Source organism: Ptychodera flava, chromosome 7, assembly GCF_041260155.1.
Source record: "Ptychodera flava strain L36383 chromosome 7, AS_Pfla_20210202, whole genome shotgun sequence".
Classification (NCBI taxonomy): Eukaryota; Metazoa; Hemichordata; class Enteropneusta; family Ptychoderidae; genus Ptychodera; species Ptychodera flava.
The window spans coordinates 202,703-220,597 of record NC_091934.1 but is presented as its reverse complement, the minus strand read 5'-3'; the positions used below and the strand labels follow the sequence as shown (position 1 = coordinate 220,597).

The 17,895-nt window shown below is 37.7% G+C and overlaps 1 protein-coding gene across 2 annotated transcripts in view; it reads left to right on the top strand.

Moving 5' to 3' along the window:
* The first annotated feature begins 7,353 nt into the window (after nucleotides 1–7,353).
* Nucleotides 7,354–17,895, top strand: part of LOC139136540 (spermidine synthase-like) — a 126,471-nt gene continuing 115,929 nt past the window's right edge. For both annotated transcript variants that reach the window (XM_070704264.1, XM_070704263.1), the window contains exon 1: nucleotides 7,354–7,413. The gene's annotated coding sequence lies outside the window, so the exon portion shown is untranslated. The remainder of the gene's footprint in view (nucleotides 7,414–17,895) is intronic.

Below are 17,895 nucleotides of genomic sequence, written 5' to 3'. Positions count from 1 at the left end.
TCCCTAATACTAGCATTCGTATGCATTAATTCTCGTTTATGCGCATCAGTAATCCTATTACTATCTAAGTATTGGTTAGCCGTTATATCTGTAATTTCTCCTCTCTGTCTAATCAACGACTCACCTGCGGGTCTGTCGCTTGAGCCGGCCTGGAAAGGCTCGGCTTCTGCAAGGTTATATCGTTGTTTATGAAGGATGTTTCAGCAGTAGCGTCATCATCATCATTTAAATTTGCATCAACGAAATCCTGGATTGGTATATCTTCTCCTCCTTCTGCCATATTGTCTTTCTATATTACTACAATTATTTTTATCATTCCTTACATATACAGTAAAAAAAATGCACATCTCAGTTGTTGAAAGCGTTGAACAGTTGGCTGATTACATAGAAAGAACAAGTGCTGCATATCGACGAAGTTATAAATTAATGGGTCGAATTGATATGGCTCTTAATATTACTAAGGGAATTCTTGTAAGCTCTGCTGTAATAGCAGCAATTCCAACAGTTCCGGTACTGTTAGCCTTAACTCCTATACCTGGCGTCGTTATTGATGTAATACAAGGAAAAACGGGAGTATCAAAAAGAAGAGAGAAATATAAACATTATTACGTTCAATATAAACAGCTGCTTACACAAATACAAGAAAAAGGTGCAACAACAGAGGCTCCGGGGTCAGAACTTATTCAGGACATATTTCATCAGGCGCTAGAAATTCAAAAACAAGAAGGATTTAGTCCACCTCTGGAAAGATACCTAAGACATTATGGATTGAATGGATATGAAATTTAGTTCGTACCGATAGGAACTTCGTGTTCAACATCAGCTAGACTCCGCGACTGACTGACAACGGGGGGTAAAAAAAGCTCCTTTATATAGGCTAGTTTGATGGTGATGACTCACACGGAATTTCCCGTACACCTTCGGAACGTGTTTATACATGTTGTGTATTTAGGTCAGACAGAACAAGTTTCTACATGTCCCAGCTACTGTATTGCGCAAGTCCAGGACCTGACTCAGAAGGGAATTTCCCCGCTTAGTTCAGGACAATGCACTACTGCGCAAGCTGCTGCGCGTGAGTTCATATATAGGTCAGGGTCATACTTTAGTTACATGGATGGTTAATTTTTCCTTCGCTTCATGTAGATAAATGAATAAAATGGGGTGTAAAATTCTTATTAATCCCAGTTGTCCACCTTTATTTTACTACTGCTGAGGGACAACGTTTGAAGTCGAGTCATTTATAGATCTGAGTCTTGCCGATTTTCACCTGGGTCATCAATTTCAAACTGTGGCCCGAAACCACAACATGATATTTACAGAGCTCTACACTAAATCATACTAAAGTGTCACCTTACTTCCATTCATTCATTCTGTATTGTGAAAAGCATACCAAGCAATAAATGATCGATGTTTATTCAATATTTATCTCTAGGCACCCCTAAAAATTCAAGGAAATGCCAAACTTATTTCGCATTATATTTGTACATTTGGTATTGCTGGATACACCGGTTTATTTCTGGTATCAATGATTATTGATATCTACTTATTTTGCCTGCATTCAGTTGTATTCATTCACGAATGTAGTATTTGAAATTTTATCATAACAAACATGTTCTTTGCTACACAGTTTTCTGGTTCTTGAAGAAGCCATAAATTGTTTTGAGAGAGTGGCGTTACCACAGCTAAATTGTGTCGAAGAATGAATTATGCAGAGGATGATGCGAGTCATTGATAAAGGAAAGAGTCAAGTGTTGAATTTATTACCTGAAATGACAGTGTTGAAAATTATAACTGTACAGAAGTGTTAAAAATTATAACTGTCAACAAACGACAGTACAAAGGTCTAGCCTGGATAGCTTCATGGAAATGTGTCAGAACTTTCCCTCATTCAATGTTTTCTTCATCGTCGTTTCTTTTTTTTTCGTTTTTGTGAGTTATATTTATACATGTAAGGCTGAAGCTTATAGGCCTAATACTTGATCAGTTGACAACTGATCAATTCATTAAAACCTATAGTAATTTTATGACAATGACTTTCTATCATTATATTTTTGTTGGCATGTCCTGTCATAAAAACTAATTGTTACAAAATCTATATGTACAATCAGTAGGTAATCCAACCTACTAATTTTCCAAACCTATCATAAAACTTTCATTCATTTTATATGTTTTGCTTGAAATTCTACACAAAACTCACCATATTAGTACAAAGGTCTATCCTGGATTTCGTGGATATGTGTCAGAACTTTCCCCCATTCAATCTTTGCTTCATCATCATGTTGTTTTTTTTGTGAGTTGTAATTTATACAACCTTTAATCAGTTGAAAAAGGATTAATTCATTAAAACCTAACTTAATGACTTTATATTTGTCGACTTGTCCTGTCATAAAAACTGATGGTAACAAAATCTACATATAGGCCCTACTCGTACTCAGTGGGTGATCCGACCAACCCATTTTCCAAATTCCTTATCCTGAAACTTCACTCGTTTTACAGGTTTTAATTCTTCATAAAACTTACCGTATTTGTGAGATTTATGCATTAAAAAGTAAGACTGTATATTTTAGTTTTCTGAGATATCCTGATATACATAAAGTCAGCTGAAAGTAGAGACAATAAACCGAATGGATTTTATCGAACTTGATAGCCTACAACTCATAAGCGTTCTGTTATAAAAAAAATAGACGCATATTTCTACTATTGAGATCAAAGTGTCAGTAAAGTGTTGTATCTCAACTATTCTGTGGAACATTTTTGAATAGAAAACATGCAATTACCACCATCCCTCATCGTTCGAAAGCGGTTTGGCAGATATGGATGCAAATTATCGGACAGGGCCTCACACTCTCAGCCTTCGATCGGCACGGCACGGCGCTGCGAGTACCTCTGACGACTCCGGGCCGGGTGGTCTATGCTGACTTCCTTCATCACCTCCAGTGGGGACAAACATGGCCATGGTACAATGCAATGCTTTACGATAAGCACAGTGTGTGAACTAAATCAGAAAGCAAGTTTGATAGATTGTTTACCAAAGCTATAAAAAGCGATATCGGCCGACCATTCTCAGGACTCATTTCATTTCACAGTATCGTTATTTTGCGGGTCGACGGGTCAAATTGCGGGTCGATTTGCTGGTCGCCCGAAAACGATAGAAATGAGACTTATCTTCGTGTACAATTGTTTCTTGAAATAAAATGAACCATGAAAAACACCTAGTTCCTTAAAGGTCATATTTCCTTTCGTGGATACCACGAAAAATACAACATCTTTGCCGATAATTACACTTCCGGGTTTCACCTGTTGATCGAGAATGCAGGTCTGAGTGCGCCACCAACGACCTCATGCATGAGAGGAGCAAGAGTTTTATTTCATTACTCAGGTCGCATGTCGTGACCGGATTTCCATACAGTACAGTACATTACCCACAATTTCTCTTGATTTGCATGTTTGAATGTTCCTGTGCCAAGCCTGTTTTCTCTTCAACACATTTGTAATATTTTAAACTGCAAATTATCAGTTTATTATTATTTGATAAAAGTGTACAGATGACATGCAACATTTCTGTTTGAATTACATCAGAACTCAAATTACAGAGGTGCTGAAAATACTCAGATTTTCGATGCAAAATAATCACTTACTGAGGTGGCCTACACCTTTAACAGTCTAGAGTGAAAACGTTCTTTAAAGACAAGAATGATATCACTTTTCAGGAAAGACAGGTGCAACTGGTTTCCCTATTTTTATTGAGATATTAGATAAGGCATTTGAAAATGTCAGAAATTATACAAAAATGTAATGCAGGCAGCAACCAGCACTTTGCAACCTCGAGTACCCCAAAGCAACCTGAAAACCCGTAAGAAAATAATGGCTGACTGTGACCCACAACTTGTAAACTGCTCAGAAAGTTGTAGCCCGCAGCGACCCGCAACCTAAATATTGGCCAGAAAGGAGTGGCCCGCACTTGCCCGCAGCAACCCACACTGGCCCGCAACCTAAAAACTGTCAAGAAAGGAGTGGCCCGCACTGGCCCGCAGTGACCCGCAGCCCGCACGACCCGCACAATAGTTACACTCCATTTCATTGACATCGAAAGATGTCCATCAAATGTTATCGGGACCACAGGTACGCATGGTTAAGCGTTGCTTCAAGTTGGATAGTCGATCGAAGGCCCTGGGTCGAAGTTTTAGGCCGAAGCTCGAAACTGACTGGTGTAAAGCAGTACCGAGGTTCGGCCTTCGGCCTCACACTTTCAATCGACTATCCAAGCAACCGTGATATGACGGTCTACGCACTACCCAAATATTTGTGGAAAATGCAAAGATATAATCGTCATTGGATAATAATGCATTTTGTGTCAGAATTTTAAAACTTCAGTAGTCGTATTAGAGCTGACACGCGACGGTAGAACTGCGTAATGTATCCCCGCCCCACCGCGGCCCTAGCTCGGCTGCCCCGCTACCTGACCTCAGCAGGTCACCGGGTCAGTAAACGTGTGATGTTTAAACTTCCCACTTGTTCGAACGTTCGTCTGCGCTGCAAATTTATACATTTCCGCGCGTAAACTCTGTTGAGAGTTCGATGACTCCTATGGTTATACCACGCCAGGGGGGCGCACACCGATACGCTCGTAACATGTCGAGTTTTATACTTTTCGTCGTTAGGCGCAGGTAATTCTTCATTCAAACTGCAAAATATATATAAACATACAAATTTGAAATATACCTTAGAGGTTAAATCAATCAAGATGTGCCAATTCTAAGCCATTTGTTTGTTTTCCTTCTGCACCATAAAAGCACAGAACTGCATAGGGTAAGCGACGGGGGTCACGTATGAATGGCGGCGTTCGAAAATGGTGTCAGGCAGTAAATGGAAGAGCGTCACTCACTCGCTCGACTGACCGAGTAAAAAATCTGAAAAGTGCAATTTCTGCCGAAAATCGAAGAAATTACCACATAAAAATATCCTAAATTTAATGACATACAAATTAGGGGTTACCGACTCCAATTTTGTTTTACAAAAATCGCTTTAATTAACCATCTACAACCAGAACCTCTAATGGGGGTGACGACAACTGATGGAATAAATAAACTTTCATCTCTCTCGCGAGACTGAAACGGGAGTTTAAAGAATCGCATTTTTAGTCAAATTTCGAGATTTTATTACACTACTTGTATACCACCATATTCCTGAAATCGTAGAGAGCCTGGAGCCCAAAAATCACGCCGTTCTACGACCTATAGCGCGAGAACGGGGCAAAATAAGAAACGAGATTACAATCGTGCACCGGGAAAAGATCTGAGAAACAATGCCAATGACATAAGGGATGGACCATTAGACCTTGGGGGGGGTGGTCACAATGAAATTGTGAAAATTTTTTTTTTACAATTGTAAATTTCTGAAATTTTTTTTTCCAATTGAGATTAGCTGAGCAAATTTTTTTTTTCAGAGTAAATTTTCAGATTTATAATTTTTTTTTAGTTCGTCGCTGTCTGAAGATAAAGAGGGCAAAGATGTGGTGCCAAGCACCACAAGCGGCCACGCAAGCGGTCGGGGGGGGGGAGGTCAGGAGGGGGTGTCCCCCTCCTGCTGTTGGAGCTTTTGAAAAATAGAGATTACAATGGTGTTATTTGGTGGCACTTGGGGAGCATTTTTGTGGGGGGAGGTCGGGAGGGGGTGTCCCTCTCCTGCCGTTGGAGCTTTTGAAAAATAGAGATTAAAATGGTGTTATTTGGTGGCACTTGGGGAGTATTTTTGCGGGGGGGGGGGGGGTGGTGAGGGGGGGGTGTCCCCTCCTGCTGTTGGAGCTTTTGAAAAATAGAGATTAAAATGGTGTTATTTGGTGGCACTTGGGTAGTATTTTTGTGGGGGGTGGTTTGGAGGGGGTGTCCCCCTCCTGCCGTTGGAGCTTTTCAAAAATAGAGATTAAAATGGTGTTATTTGGTGGCACTTGGGGAGTATTTTTGCGGGGGGAGGTCAGGAGGGGGGCGTCCCCCCTCCTGCTGTTGGACCTTTTGAAAAATAGAGATAAAAATGGTGTTATTTGGTGGCACTTTGGGAGCAATTTTTTCGGATTACACATCTTCCTCTGAAACATGGTCTTCTTGCTCCTCAGTAGCTTCCTATAGTTTTGAAAATTGACTATTTTGGTTTCCTAGCTTCCCTTTCTACTGCGTGGTGAAATGGCTACACTCACCCCACCAAACATCATGCATATCTCATGATTTACAATTGATTTTGACAAGCTGAGAAGCTAAAATATGCTAAATAATATAGTTAAATTTGCATATTTGTGTTTTTAGAGCAATTGTTGCCCTTTTTTGATCAAAACATCTATTTCTCTGTAGCAGCATGTCCAAATTGACTGGAAGTGTATAGATGTGTTGAAATTTCAATATTTGTCTTTTTAGGGCAATTTATGCCATTCATGGTCAAAAAATCTGTATTCTCTGAAAGGGCTTGTCTAATTTCTTTGAAATTTGCTACACAAAAACGATTATTCATGCAGATATATTCAGTATTTGCTATCGAGAAACTTTCAAAGTTCAACCCCTTTTGTGTGTTTTTTTGTTGGGATTTGTTGGATAGATGGCATTCTACGTAGTGTATTGTTGAATGTTAAAACATGTGTTGCTGTTGTTTTTTGAGGCTGTTTTTTGAGAAAAAAAGAATTGAAAATGCCTTTTTTAAAGCAAAATAATACATAATGACTTGATATGTTGTTTTATCATTATTGACGTGTTTCTACTTGTTCACCCATTCTTGCATTCATCATTGCAATAAAATGCTGTGAAAAAAATGAAACTGATGTGGCCTGCATCTGTTTACCTTGATCTCAAAAGGCAAATACAACTTTCTGTCTTGACAACCATACCATAGTTTCAATGTTTTACCTAGTGTACCTGCTTGGTTTGTACGAAGGAAACAAGTAGAAAACAAGTTCTATAATTTCATAATTTTCAAGTGATCAGAATACAAAAGTCCTGAAAAGATAAGATAATCACAACTTCCAGTATAAGGGATACAGTCAATCTAAATGTATAAATTAAAATTAAAAATGTGCCGGGAGGATGTACCAAAAAATACAGAAAGTTGCTTTCTGTCGGTAAAATCTAAAAAAAATTCAAAATTTTAAAGACTTTTGCAGATTTTTTTTTACACCTTTGTCTTCTTATTTATTTTTTTTTTATTTTGCAAACTAGTTTGAAGATTTTTTTTTTCCTAACTTTCTGCTCTGAAAATTTTTTTTTTCTGTTTTTGACCACCCCCCTCCCAAGATCTAATGGTCCGTCCCTAACAGCATCGTCGTCTGCATGAAACGGCCAGTGGAGTAAAGTGTAAGCATACACACGTCCATTTTGTCATTCATATCCACAGTGCAGTGTGCTGCTGATGCATAACCTCTGTGTGTTCCGTTGCCGTGCCGATTTTATCCCTTGCCGATTTCGTCCCCGCACATGCGCAGACTATCCAACATGGTTTCTATTCATAAAACGGCCCCAGACATGTAGCCCCGAATCTGAAGCCACTTTCTTCTATCATATGTCAGCCGTTTCGACTTTTTGTTGAGAAGCATTCTTATCATAGCCTGTCAAATCGTATACTTGTACCGAAATTCCTGCAGATGAAACAGTATTGGTCGATAATGGGGCGCAAACTGGCAAGATCGCGTACGCATCCGAGGCATGGCCGAGGTAAGTAAATGCATAAATCACGACAATACGCAATATTAACGCCTGTTGATTTGACAAGTCTTTAAAGGTGTTTTCGGCATGAAACAATTAATTGCTTTGATCAATATGTCATAATGGTTATGGCCTACGCGTGAGAGCGTGTTTAACGCGCCTGTGGATGACACTGTGTAGGATTTTGCCGACGTACTTGTGAATATGGGCGGCCACTTTTAATGCATTGTTATTGGCGTTAGCCGTTCAAACCTTTGGTGGGCGGTGGTTCGTTTCAAGTATGATTTTCTTTGAGTACGAAGTATTTGAAAGTGATAATTTATTCCTATGTTGGCGATATAAGTGCTGCAATCTAAGAGAATAATCAGACTGCTATCTGACAATCCACGGTGTACATCGCTCTGAGATTCTTCTGATATCAGCCCTACCTTTGCCTTGTGCTACCACTGCAACTACATTGCCTTGTGCTACTATATACTGCTACCGCTGAGACTACATTGTTGCCTTGTGCTATCCAGATTGTGTTACAGGACTACAGTTTATCGCCTTGTTTCCTTGTGTTTTGCTACTAGATTATTTATTGCATATTTGCTATTCGTTTATCAAAATACTTTTTTTGGTGTTCGATCTTTTTCAATCATGAAGGAAGTTTACAATGTATTTGACGTCAAGGATTTTCTTTCTTTACAGAAGTATCCAGCCATATGCTCAACTGGTGAGAAGCAGAAAAGTTTTCGTAGATATGTGGCAAAATTTACTTTGCGAAGTAAGCGATTTCATTATTTTCAGTAGTTTGGATTTAGCCTTTACACATTTACTCCTTGTGATGTAAATACGTTAAACTGCAAGAGGTAGACAAAAAACAACAACAGCTGATCAAGGCCCACAAACTTTATTCATTGCCTGTGATTCTAGAAATGTAAAGCCTGGCACATGTTGAGTTCAGAAGGGCATTTTGACCGGTGACTAGCTATTATCTATATCACAGTCCACTGACTCCACAAATCACAGCCCGTATATGCTCTGTATGAATACTCATTGTGCATGGAACAATATTTTGCTGAAGTTAAACCCTGAAAGAGTTCCACTGATTGAAGAGTTGTTTATAGTAATTAAACCTTGTTTTCCCTATGTGGGTGTTCATGAAAAATTACCTTTGTAACGTTGTTGTTGATAGTGGTAGTAAGAATTTTCCTTCATAATGTCAGATCTCATCAGATATTTTCTTGTGAGTCAGATGCTAAAGGTTATTTGAATGATTTTATAACTACAATTTGAGGAGCGAAATTGGCAGTGATGTATAATATTCATAACAATTATTGGTGGTTTAAGCTTAAGACTCATTGCAGCAATAATTTTCACAGTCAGCAAATGTTAGCTGATGTTGGTCTTTACTTTCTGCTAGCTAATTTTTGCCTTGTGAATTTTATTATCAGGGACCAGCTCTGTAAGTCTATCAAAGGACTATAATGAGCAATTGCCCTAATACAACAGATTCAATTCAAACTTGCAGATTTTCTTTGGTAGTCAATATGACTACCAATTTTACAGGGACAGGAACTGTAATGTGTTATTTTTTAGTATTTTTGTTGTATGTACACTCAGGGCTCGAACTTAACGGTTGCCCGCTTGCCCGGGGCAACTAAAACCTGACATCGGGCTGGTAAAAATAAATTACACTTGCCCGGTCGGGCAAGTGATAGACTTTGATCAAATTTACATGTTCTGGGAATAAAAAACTCAAGAAACTTTGTGGAACAATGTTCGCTATTATCGAGTTTCAAGTAACTGAAACGGGTATCGCAACCGACAAGCCGGACGTCAACATTCAGCAAGTGATATCCAGTTGTTGTCTTTCCTCCCTCGGGAAGTCTAATTCATTAACGTATTACTTGCACTTGTTTGTCGCTAGAGACTCCCAGGGGGTGTTGGTCAGTAATATCAACAGCCACTTTGCACGTGGTGACCTGACTGAGACAACGCAGACTGTACGTCATAGCGAAGCAAAGCACCCTGTTTTCATGTATATTTTTGAAATCTACGCCAGATAAAGTCACAGATTCCGGAACAGGATCTGTGTCAGGGGATACAGTACAGGTTCAAGCGGCTGGCCACTCAAAAATCGACGGTGATAAAGCTAATGGCGCGATCGCAGCATCGAGTTCAGTGGAAATTTAGGTGAAGAAGCAGAAGTGCGATATGTATATGAAAGGAAACGACAACGGAAGTTTCAAAACTTCAGGAAAAGAGATTTGCTGATGCGAATATCAATTTTTGGGCCACCCCTTCAGCTATATGACCCCAATCCTGCACTAGAATATTGGTGGACGAATGGGCAGAGATCACGAAGACCAACACTAATGAATCGTAAAAATTAACACGATTATCAATACAGACAAAACAGAACTTGCATTGATATGTTGCTGTCGGCCACATTTTGAGATTGCTTGGTCTTCGTGATCTCTGCCCAAACAATGTAAACAGACAAAAAAAAATCGGGCAAGTAAGTTTGTTCATCGGGCAAGTAAAATTTCTGGAAACTTGCCCGCAGGGCAAGTAGGTAAAAAAGTTAAGTTCGAGCCCTGTCACTACTAGTTCTTGTTCAACTATGTAAAGTCTGATGAAAAGCTAAGCTTTTTAAGTGTTAAGCTTGTTTACATACGCCGTATATACTAAAGGTAGGATTGTGATTGTTGACTTGTGAATTTAAGTCCAATAATTCTCGGCAATAAATATGCACCTTACATGAATGCAACGATTCTAGAAACCTAATGCACATAGTCTCTGAGGCTTCTTGACTGACATTTATTGATGTCATTGCATTGTAGTTTTTGCAATAGACATGTATGTACCCTCCTACTACCGGTATTGAGATTGTAAACTATTTTGATGACCTCAATATAAAAATGTGAAAAGAAAATTCTAGAAACTGCAGCTGATTCATGGAACGAAAATGATGGGGAAAATGTCAAAATTACAGCAACTTTTAAAAGTAAATAGAGGCACCAATAATTTTGAGCATTGTGATTCATGTTTTCTTTAGGTGAAGTTCTGTGGTATGTTGGAAGCAATAAAGAAGATGAAGACAAATGGAGGAGAGTTCTGTTCACCGATGAGGAGAAGAATTTGGTTTCCAACAATGCCATGATTCACCGATGGGAGCACATGTTGGCAGGAAGAGAACCAAAAAGAAGATTTCATCTGTATGTTACTGGAGGGCATGGATGGCGATGTGGATCGTTGGGTAAGTTTCACTTTCTGATTTGGTAATATAGAGCGTATGTTGAGCTATTGCTTTTATGTCAATTTGTTATAGACTATTTTCTGAACTGGAAAGCCCTCAGAATATATATTGGTATATACAGTAGGTGTACCCAGGGGTGGAGATGTGAATTTGTTCAAATGAACATGTCAGTGTCGAAAATATGCAAATGAGGAGAAACAAGGAAAAAATCCTGCAAACTGCTAGAACTCAGTAACCGTTGGTCAGATTTGGTTGAAACTTGGTACGTAGGTTCCTTTAGGTATTCTAAATTAGGTGTGTACAAATGTAGATGAAATTTGCATGTTTGCATTTTTGGGGTAATTTTTTCAGTTTTTAGTCAAAAAATTTTCCTCTCTGAAAAAGCCTGTCAAATTGCTATGAAAGTTGGTATCTATATTCTTTGGGATTTGTCAAAATTGTAGTAAATTTTTTGTATGTGTAATTTGGGGGAAATTTTCACAATTTTTGGTCAAAATTTTTTTTCTCCAAAACTGCTATGTAGAAAGAGGACAAGAAACTAATCAAATTATAATATTCACCCTGAGTGCCTGTATATATAACTATTTTATCATTACATCCAGCTGTTTGTTATATATTTATCACTCTTCATGGGCCAAAGCACACTAAGAAGCCAATGTTATCACAGCCAGTCTGTGCATGTCAGTCTGTCTGTATGTCCATCCATTTGCCAGTCTTTCTGTTGATCAAGTTTGTGGAGCTCATAACTGAATAATGTCCACGTTAAATGTGGCCAGCTTTGGAATGCTTCGATGGTTATCTATAATCAAATGGAATCTTGTAGGCGTTGATAAAACTAAAAGAATAAGAAAAACAATATTTTTCATAATCTGCAAGTTATATTGATAAGAGAGTGATTACTTTATTATGTGGTACGTATGACAGGGGGAACAATGTATGCAACATTTTGATTGAAAAGTATATAATTAGTATATTTTGAATTTTTTACCAATTTTTTGCCAATAGTCTTGTTTTTGAGAGTCACATGTCAGATGCCAGGTATCAAATTTGGATTCCAAGGATCATTTGTTTACCATATATCGAAATATTGATGAAATTTGTGTAAGTAAATATGAGCGAATTGGAAGACAGAAGTTTGCAGTGCAGCTGACATACTGAGTTACAAATAAATTAGAATGGAACTATCTATATGTTGTGTTTAAAAAAAGTTTTGGGGTACCACGTTTGTATGTTTTATTATTTTTTGAAAAAAATGCCAAATATGTTATTCTTGAAGTCCCTGGTCCAATTGCAAAAGATTGAGAATTGCTGCACATTTTACCTGTGTATTCTGTGGTAGATACATGTACATGCTCAACTGCAAATTAGTATTTGTTCAAATGAAGTCAGCATTACTAAAAATGCTAATGAGCAACAAAAGTGAAAACTTGGTGAAAATCTCAATAAACATTGGTCAGATTATCTTGGCAAGGCAGCTAACATACCATATTGTACAAAAAGTGTTGCATTGAAGTCGCTATGAGTGAATCTAAATGAAGTTATGGTATACAGATCTTGTAAACAGCCAGTCTTTCATTTTCAAGATGCAGGATAATATAAGTACATTCATAATAAGTGTCATCTGTATAGTCAGTAAACTTTGCTGCTTAATCCAATTATATAGGTCAGGTTATAAGTTACCAACTCTTACAACTGCGGATGTAAATATGACAATTTTGTGTGAAAAAAATGTTCCAACTTGGTTTGAATTTTTTTTCCATTGTCATTTTGTATAGTTATGGAATTGATTGTCTGTGTATGTCAAGTAATGGCTATTATACAAATCCCTGGTTCGATGCTTTGAAATTTGGTTAGAATAGCTTTGAAAAAGATGTACATATCTGATGCTTCAGGCTTTTTGCTAGTTTGTGTTTGGAAATTTCCCCATTTGTCTTTGACACTGCAATGCTTGTTAGTCCCCACGGACACCGTCCGGGGGGACTTAAAGGTTTGGTCATGTCCGTGAGTCTGTCCGTTCACGCAGATGTCTCAGAGATGCCTGGAGTGATTTCATTTAAACTTAATACAAGGATTACTTCATCTGTCATACATATGCACGTCGATTTGTTAGCTCACATTTGGTATACCAATGTGAGGTAATCGTATAAGCTGAATCAGTTCATTTGCATCCATTTGCATGTCTGTATGTATGTATGTATGTACGTATGTATGTATGTATGTCCGTCCACATCAAAAACAGCTAAACGGCAGAACCTACTGTCTTAGTATTTGGTGTACAGGTGCACCTTGGGGTGGAGATGTGAATTTGTTCAAATGAACTTGTCGGTGTCAAAAATATGCAAATGAGGGAAAAAAAGGAAAAACCCTGCAAATTGCTAAAACTCTGTTGGTCAGATAGGGTTGAAACTTGGTGTGCAGGTTCCTTTAGGTATTCTAAAGTAGTTGTATAAAATTTGGGATGAAATTTGCATGTTTCTATTTTCAGGTAATTTTTTCAGTTTTTAGTCAAAAAATGTTTAATTCTGAAACCACTCATCTGATTGCTTTGAAAGTTGGTATACATGTTCCTCAGGATGACCTCAGTCAAGTGTATACAAATTTAATTGACATTTTCATATTTGTAATTTTTGGGCGATTTTCTGAATTTTTGGTCAAAATTTTTTTTATTCAAGAATAACTAATCTGATAGCTTTGATATTTGGTATACAGGTTACTAAAGTTGATCAAAATCAGTTTGATGAATATCATGAAGATATCTTGAATTTATATTTTTGCTGAATTTTTGGTTATTTTTCTTATTTTAAGTAAAATTTCTTCTTCTCTGAAACCGCTGGCCCAATTGCTCTCAAATTTGGATTGGACGTTTGCAAGGGTGAAATTACGACAAAATTGGAAATATTACTGTTTTGGGGCAATTTTTGTCATTTTTGGTCAAAATATCGTTAAAAATATTTTCATTTAAAGCCCCTGGACAGACGGCTTGTATATTTGGTGTACAGATGTCCAGGGATGACAATAGTCAGATATGTGGAAATTGTCCCGAAATATACAAATTTGTATTTTTAAGACAATTTTGTCATATGTGGTCAAGAAAACTTGTTCTCAAAATGATTTGTGTCTGATAGCTTTGTAATTTGGTACAAAAGTCCCGAGGGATGTTATTAGATAAATTTTCTGCTCAAAGTGTTGGGAAACCCCCAAATAGTTATATTTAGGCGATTTTCTTTTGTGACCTTAAATGACCTACACCAACCAAGGATTTGTTGTGAGACAGTTTCGAAGGCTGTGAACATAATTTTGTCATATTTAATATCAATTTGTAGTAAAATTTGATCCAGAAAACAAAGCTGAGGTAAATTTTTTCATGCGAACCAATTTTTGCAATTTTCGCATGTAAGACACACAAGAACTGATGAGAAATTTGGATCCAGGGTAATTCCAGATGTTGTAATCACACCCCCCCCCACAGTGGAACACTTTCACTATCTGTAACTGATTTAAGTGCTGTTTACATTTGAATGATAGCACTCATAGCATTAATTAAAACATCCCCAAGTTGTAAATATACTGCCAGCTGGTCTTATGTAAACATGGTCAACCAAGGGGTGGAACATTTGATATTCATGAGGGGTAGGGGATAGAAGATTGATGAGGTAGCATTCCTTTTTAAAGATCCCTTTATATTTTTTCCCACTTTTTTCCCCCCTCTCCAACCTTTTCTTTTTGTCACGCTTCTCTAACTAATTTTTTTGTTGACATTTGCTAATGTATGTAGGATCTGCTTGTCCCATTGCTATAGAAGTTGGTATGCATGTTTCTAAAGTTTACGTCCAGTACCTAAGTTGCAGACCTTACTTGCTTTTGTCATTCTTGTTTTTCTGGTTGATCTTTGGTACCCACACTGGTATGTACCAATTCTGATAAAATGTGAGCGACACCGTATCATTGCGGTATTTTTTTATGATATGATCCAATATGGCCGCAATTTTTTCATGTACGGAGCCATAACTGTGTTTCATCTAGGCTGTGTGATTGCGCGATTCCCCCTCTTTTGTGTGCTGCGCGCCGCCAATCACAGGTAGAAGGGGCGACCCATCGCGCACTGCACTGAGCTGGCTGGAATGGCTGTCACACTTTGATGCATTTGACCCATTATCGGCACTTGTGGTAACGGGCATTGTATAGTGTTGCAAGAACATTTACATGGAAGGGACTAATTTTAGTTTGATTTTGATACTTTTGAACTGCTTCAATAAATTGCTGTTGAAACAGTACCACACGTAAATTTCCGTACGCTGATTTTGCATATGAAAGCCTGTCAGCCAGTTGAGAGTTACGTTCACAAAAGTTCATTGCCCTAGCTTGATAAGGTTTCTGTTTCACATTATCTCTATACGATTGAGAAAAGGACACAAACTGGATGTCCATAACACTCTGAAAATAATTCTGATAGCAAAATTGACACGAAAATTTGGACTTTTACTGTCACAGGAACGTGTTCAGTGCAGACTGCATGCAATGAAAGTCACAAGCATGCTGTGGTGTCAATGGGTCTGGTTTTTGAATTCATTGAACAGACACTGACTTATTTTTGGGGGCAAATAAACCCTAAAGTTAACTGTCGGTGACAACAAACCTTTCTGTTTGTTATTTTCCCATTCTAAAATGACTGACAAAAAGCAACTGGAGTGAGTCTGACATCGAGAAACTCTGCATGGCTTACTAAGGTTCGACCCTCTAAGTTGTTCGTTTTAACTCTACTGAGTCTGCGCACAAAATTACAAGACCAGCTAGGTCACTAGAAAAATACAGCTGACTGGTTTGTACAGGGCAATGTTGATCCAAACTTACAGTAGTGAGGGATGATATAAGCACTGTAAAAACGTGACAAACAAGTACTTTTTTTTTCAGAAGCTACAAAACATTCCTTTATAACTACAAAAGAGTTTTTTCTTGCTTTTCGTAGTGCAGACAGTTAAGTGAAAAATGAAAAAAATCCCTTGAAAGTACAGTGGGAATGGCTAACTATTGTTAATTTTTATGTTTGAATGTACATCAAGCCCTAAGAAAGCAAACATACAGAATATGTACAAACAAACATACAGAATAATTTAGCATACAGAATATGCTTCAATTTTTTAGGAATAGTAATGCTTATGAATAATCCCAATCATACCAATCCATAATCCAATAATACTGGGTCAAAATTTGTAAGACAATAGTTGTAAACATAGACACAAAACAGCACAGAACAGACAGTAAATAGACAGTACACAAACAAAGTCAAATTCATGAAAGAAAGATATATGGACCTCTGGCCAAAAGACAAAGAAGTATTAATGTATTAAGAAGTATTAAGAATATTAATGAGTTGTCTGCCACTCTTGGAAGCCCTATACATTCACAATAGTGATACGCAAATTTGTTGACTTTTGAAAAAATCGTATAAAGGATGGTGTTTGCAGCCAGCAGCTTGGATTGTGTAAGCAAGTTATTTATGGCTTGCAGTATGTATAATACAAGTAACATCACTGCAACATTACAACTTATGTATAAAGATGCCATTATATGTTTCAGTTAAATCCCCCAAAAATTTTAAATCCCCCTCAAAATTACAGTAGAGGGAGACCAATCCCAACCCTGGTGTAGCATCCTAGATGAAACACTGAGACATGTATCATTGGATTTTATTCAGTACAGATGTTAAGCTCACATTGCTTTAACAGTGAAAAGGACATTTATCAGTGTCAAGTTAAGGTTCCAAGACAAAAAATTGACCTTTTTAATGTATGTATGCATGTATGTATGTACATATGTATTTATGTATGCATGTGTATGAATGTATGTATTTGTATAAGTATGTATGCATGTAAGTATGTATGCATGCATGCGTGTGTATGTATGTATGCATGTATGAATGTATGTATTTATGTACCAGTATATATGTATGTATGTTTGTATGTATGTACGTATTTATGTTTGTGTGTATGTATGTACGGTATGTGTGCATGTATTTGTGTAATGACGCCTGTCAACTAAAATAATTTGAGGATTGCAGTTACCGGCAAGTTTGATATTTTGTGATGTGTACTTGCATCATGGGTATATGGCTAGATTTTTCTTTTATATTTGAATATGTGCAAAGTGCTTCAAAAATTAAAAAAATAAATAATCTTCACCAAAGCTGCTTGCTAGATGGCAATATAATACTGAAATGGATGATTTGTACCCTGAAATGAAGCTACTTCGAATTTCAAAATTTCAATTGCTCCTTTGCTAATATTAAATACATAACTGTCTGAAAATGTGTGGTAAAAGGGGGTTATCTTGTTTCTTTTATTAGAAACTTTGATTTGACAATGTGTGCAGATAACATGCAGTGCCACCTTAACTTTTTTTGGTAATTTTCTTTGTCAGATTGATGCGTGCGACAAGTGTCAGCGTTTTGAAAAGGTGAAGACGATGGCACCAGAATTACGTCCTATAAAGGTGACAGAGCCATGGCATCTTCTTGGGATGGATCTCTTTGGTCCCCTGAAGCCAACCATGAATGGCTACCAGTATGTTTTGACAGTAACAGATTATTATACCAAATGGCCAGAGGCTTATCCACTCCGAAACAAGACTGCTGCTGAGGTTGCTGCCCGTCTAGTAGATACCTTCTACAGGTAAGTTACCATAATACTTCACTTATATTGTATTTAGTAAGGCAATCTTATGCTCAACATCAATGTTGGTGAAAATGAAAAGATTTTACAAACATTGTGACCATGTCATCAGCATGGCGGCCGGACTCGTCAGCATGTTGGCCTTCATGATAGCGTGGCGGGCGTAGCTGTAAGCTTGGCGGCTCTAGATTGTATCATTAATTATGATATACCAGGCTGCATGGTATTGTGTATCTGTGTGTCCATTGCAACAGTGTCAACCATTACATACTCAGTATCTCCTTGCAATTTGCAGGTTAGG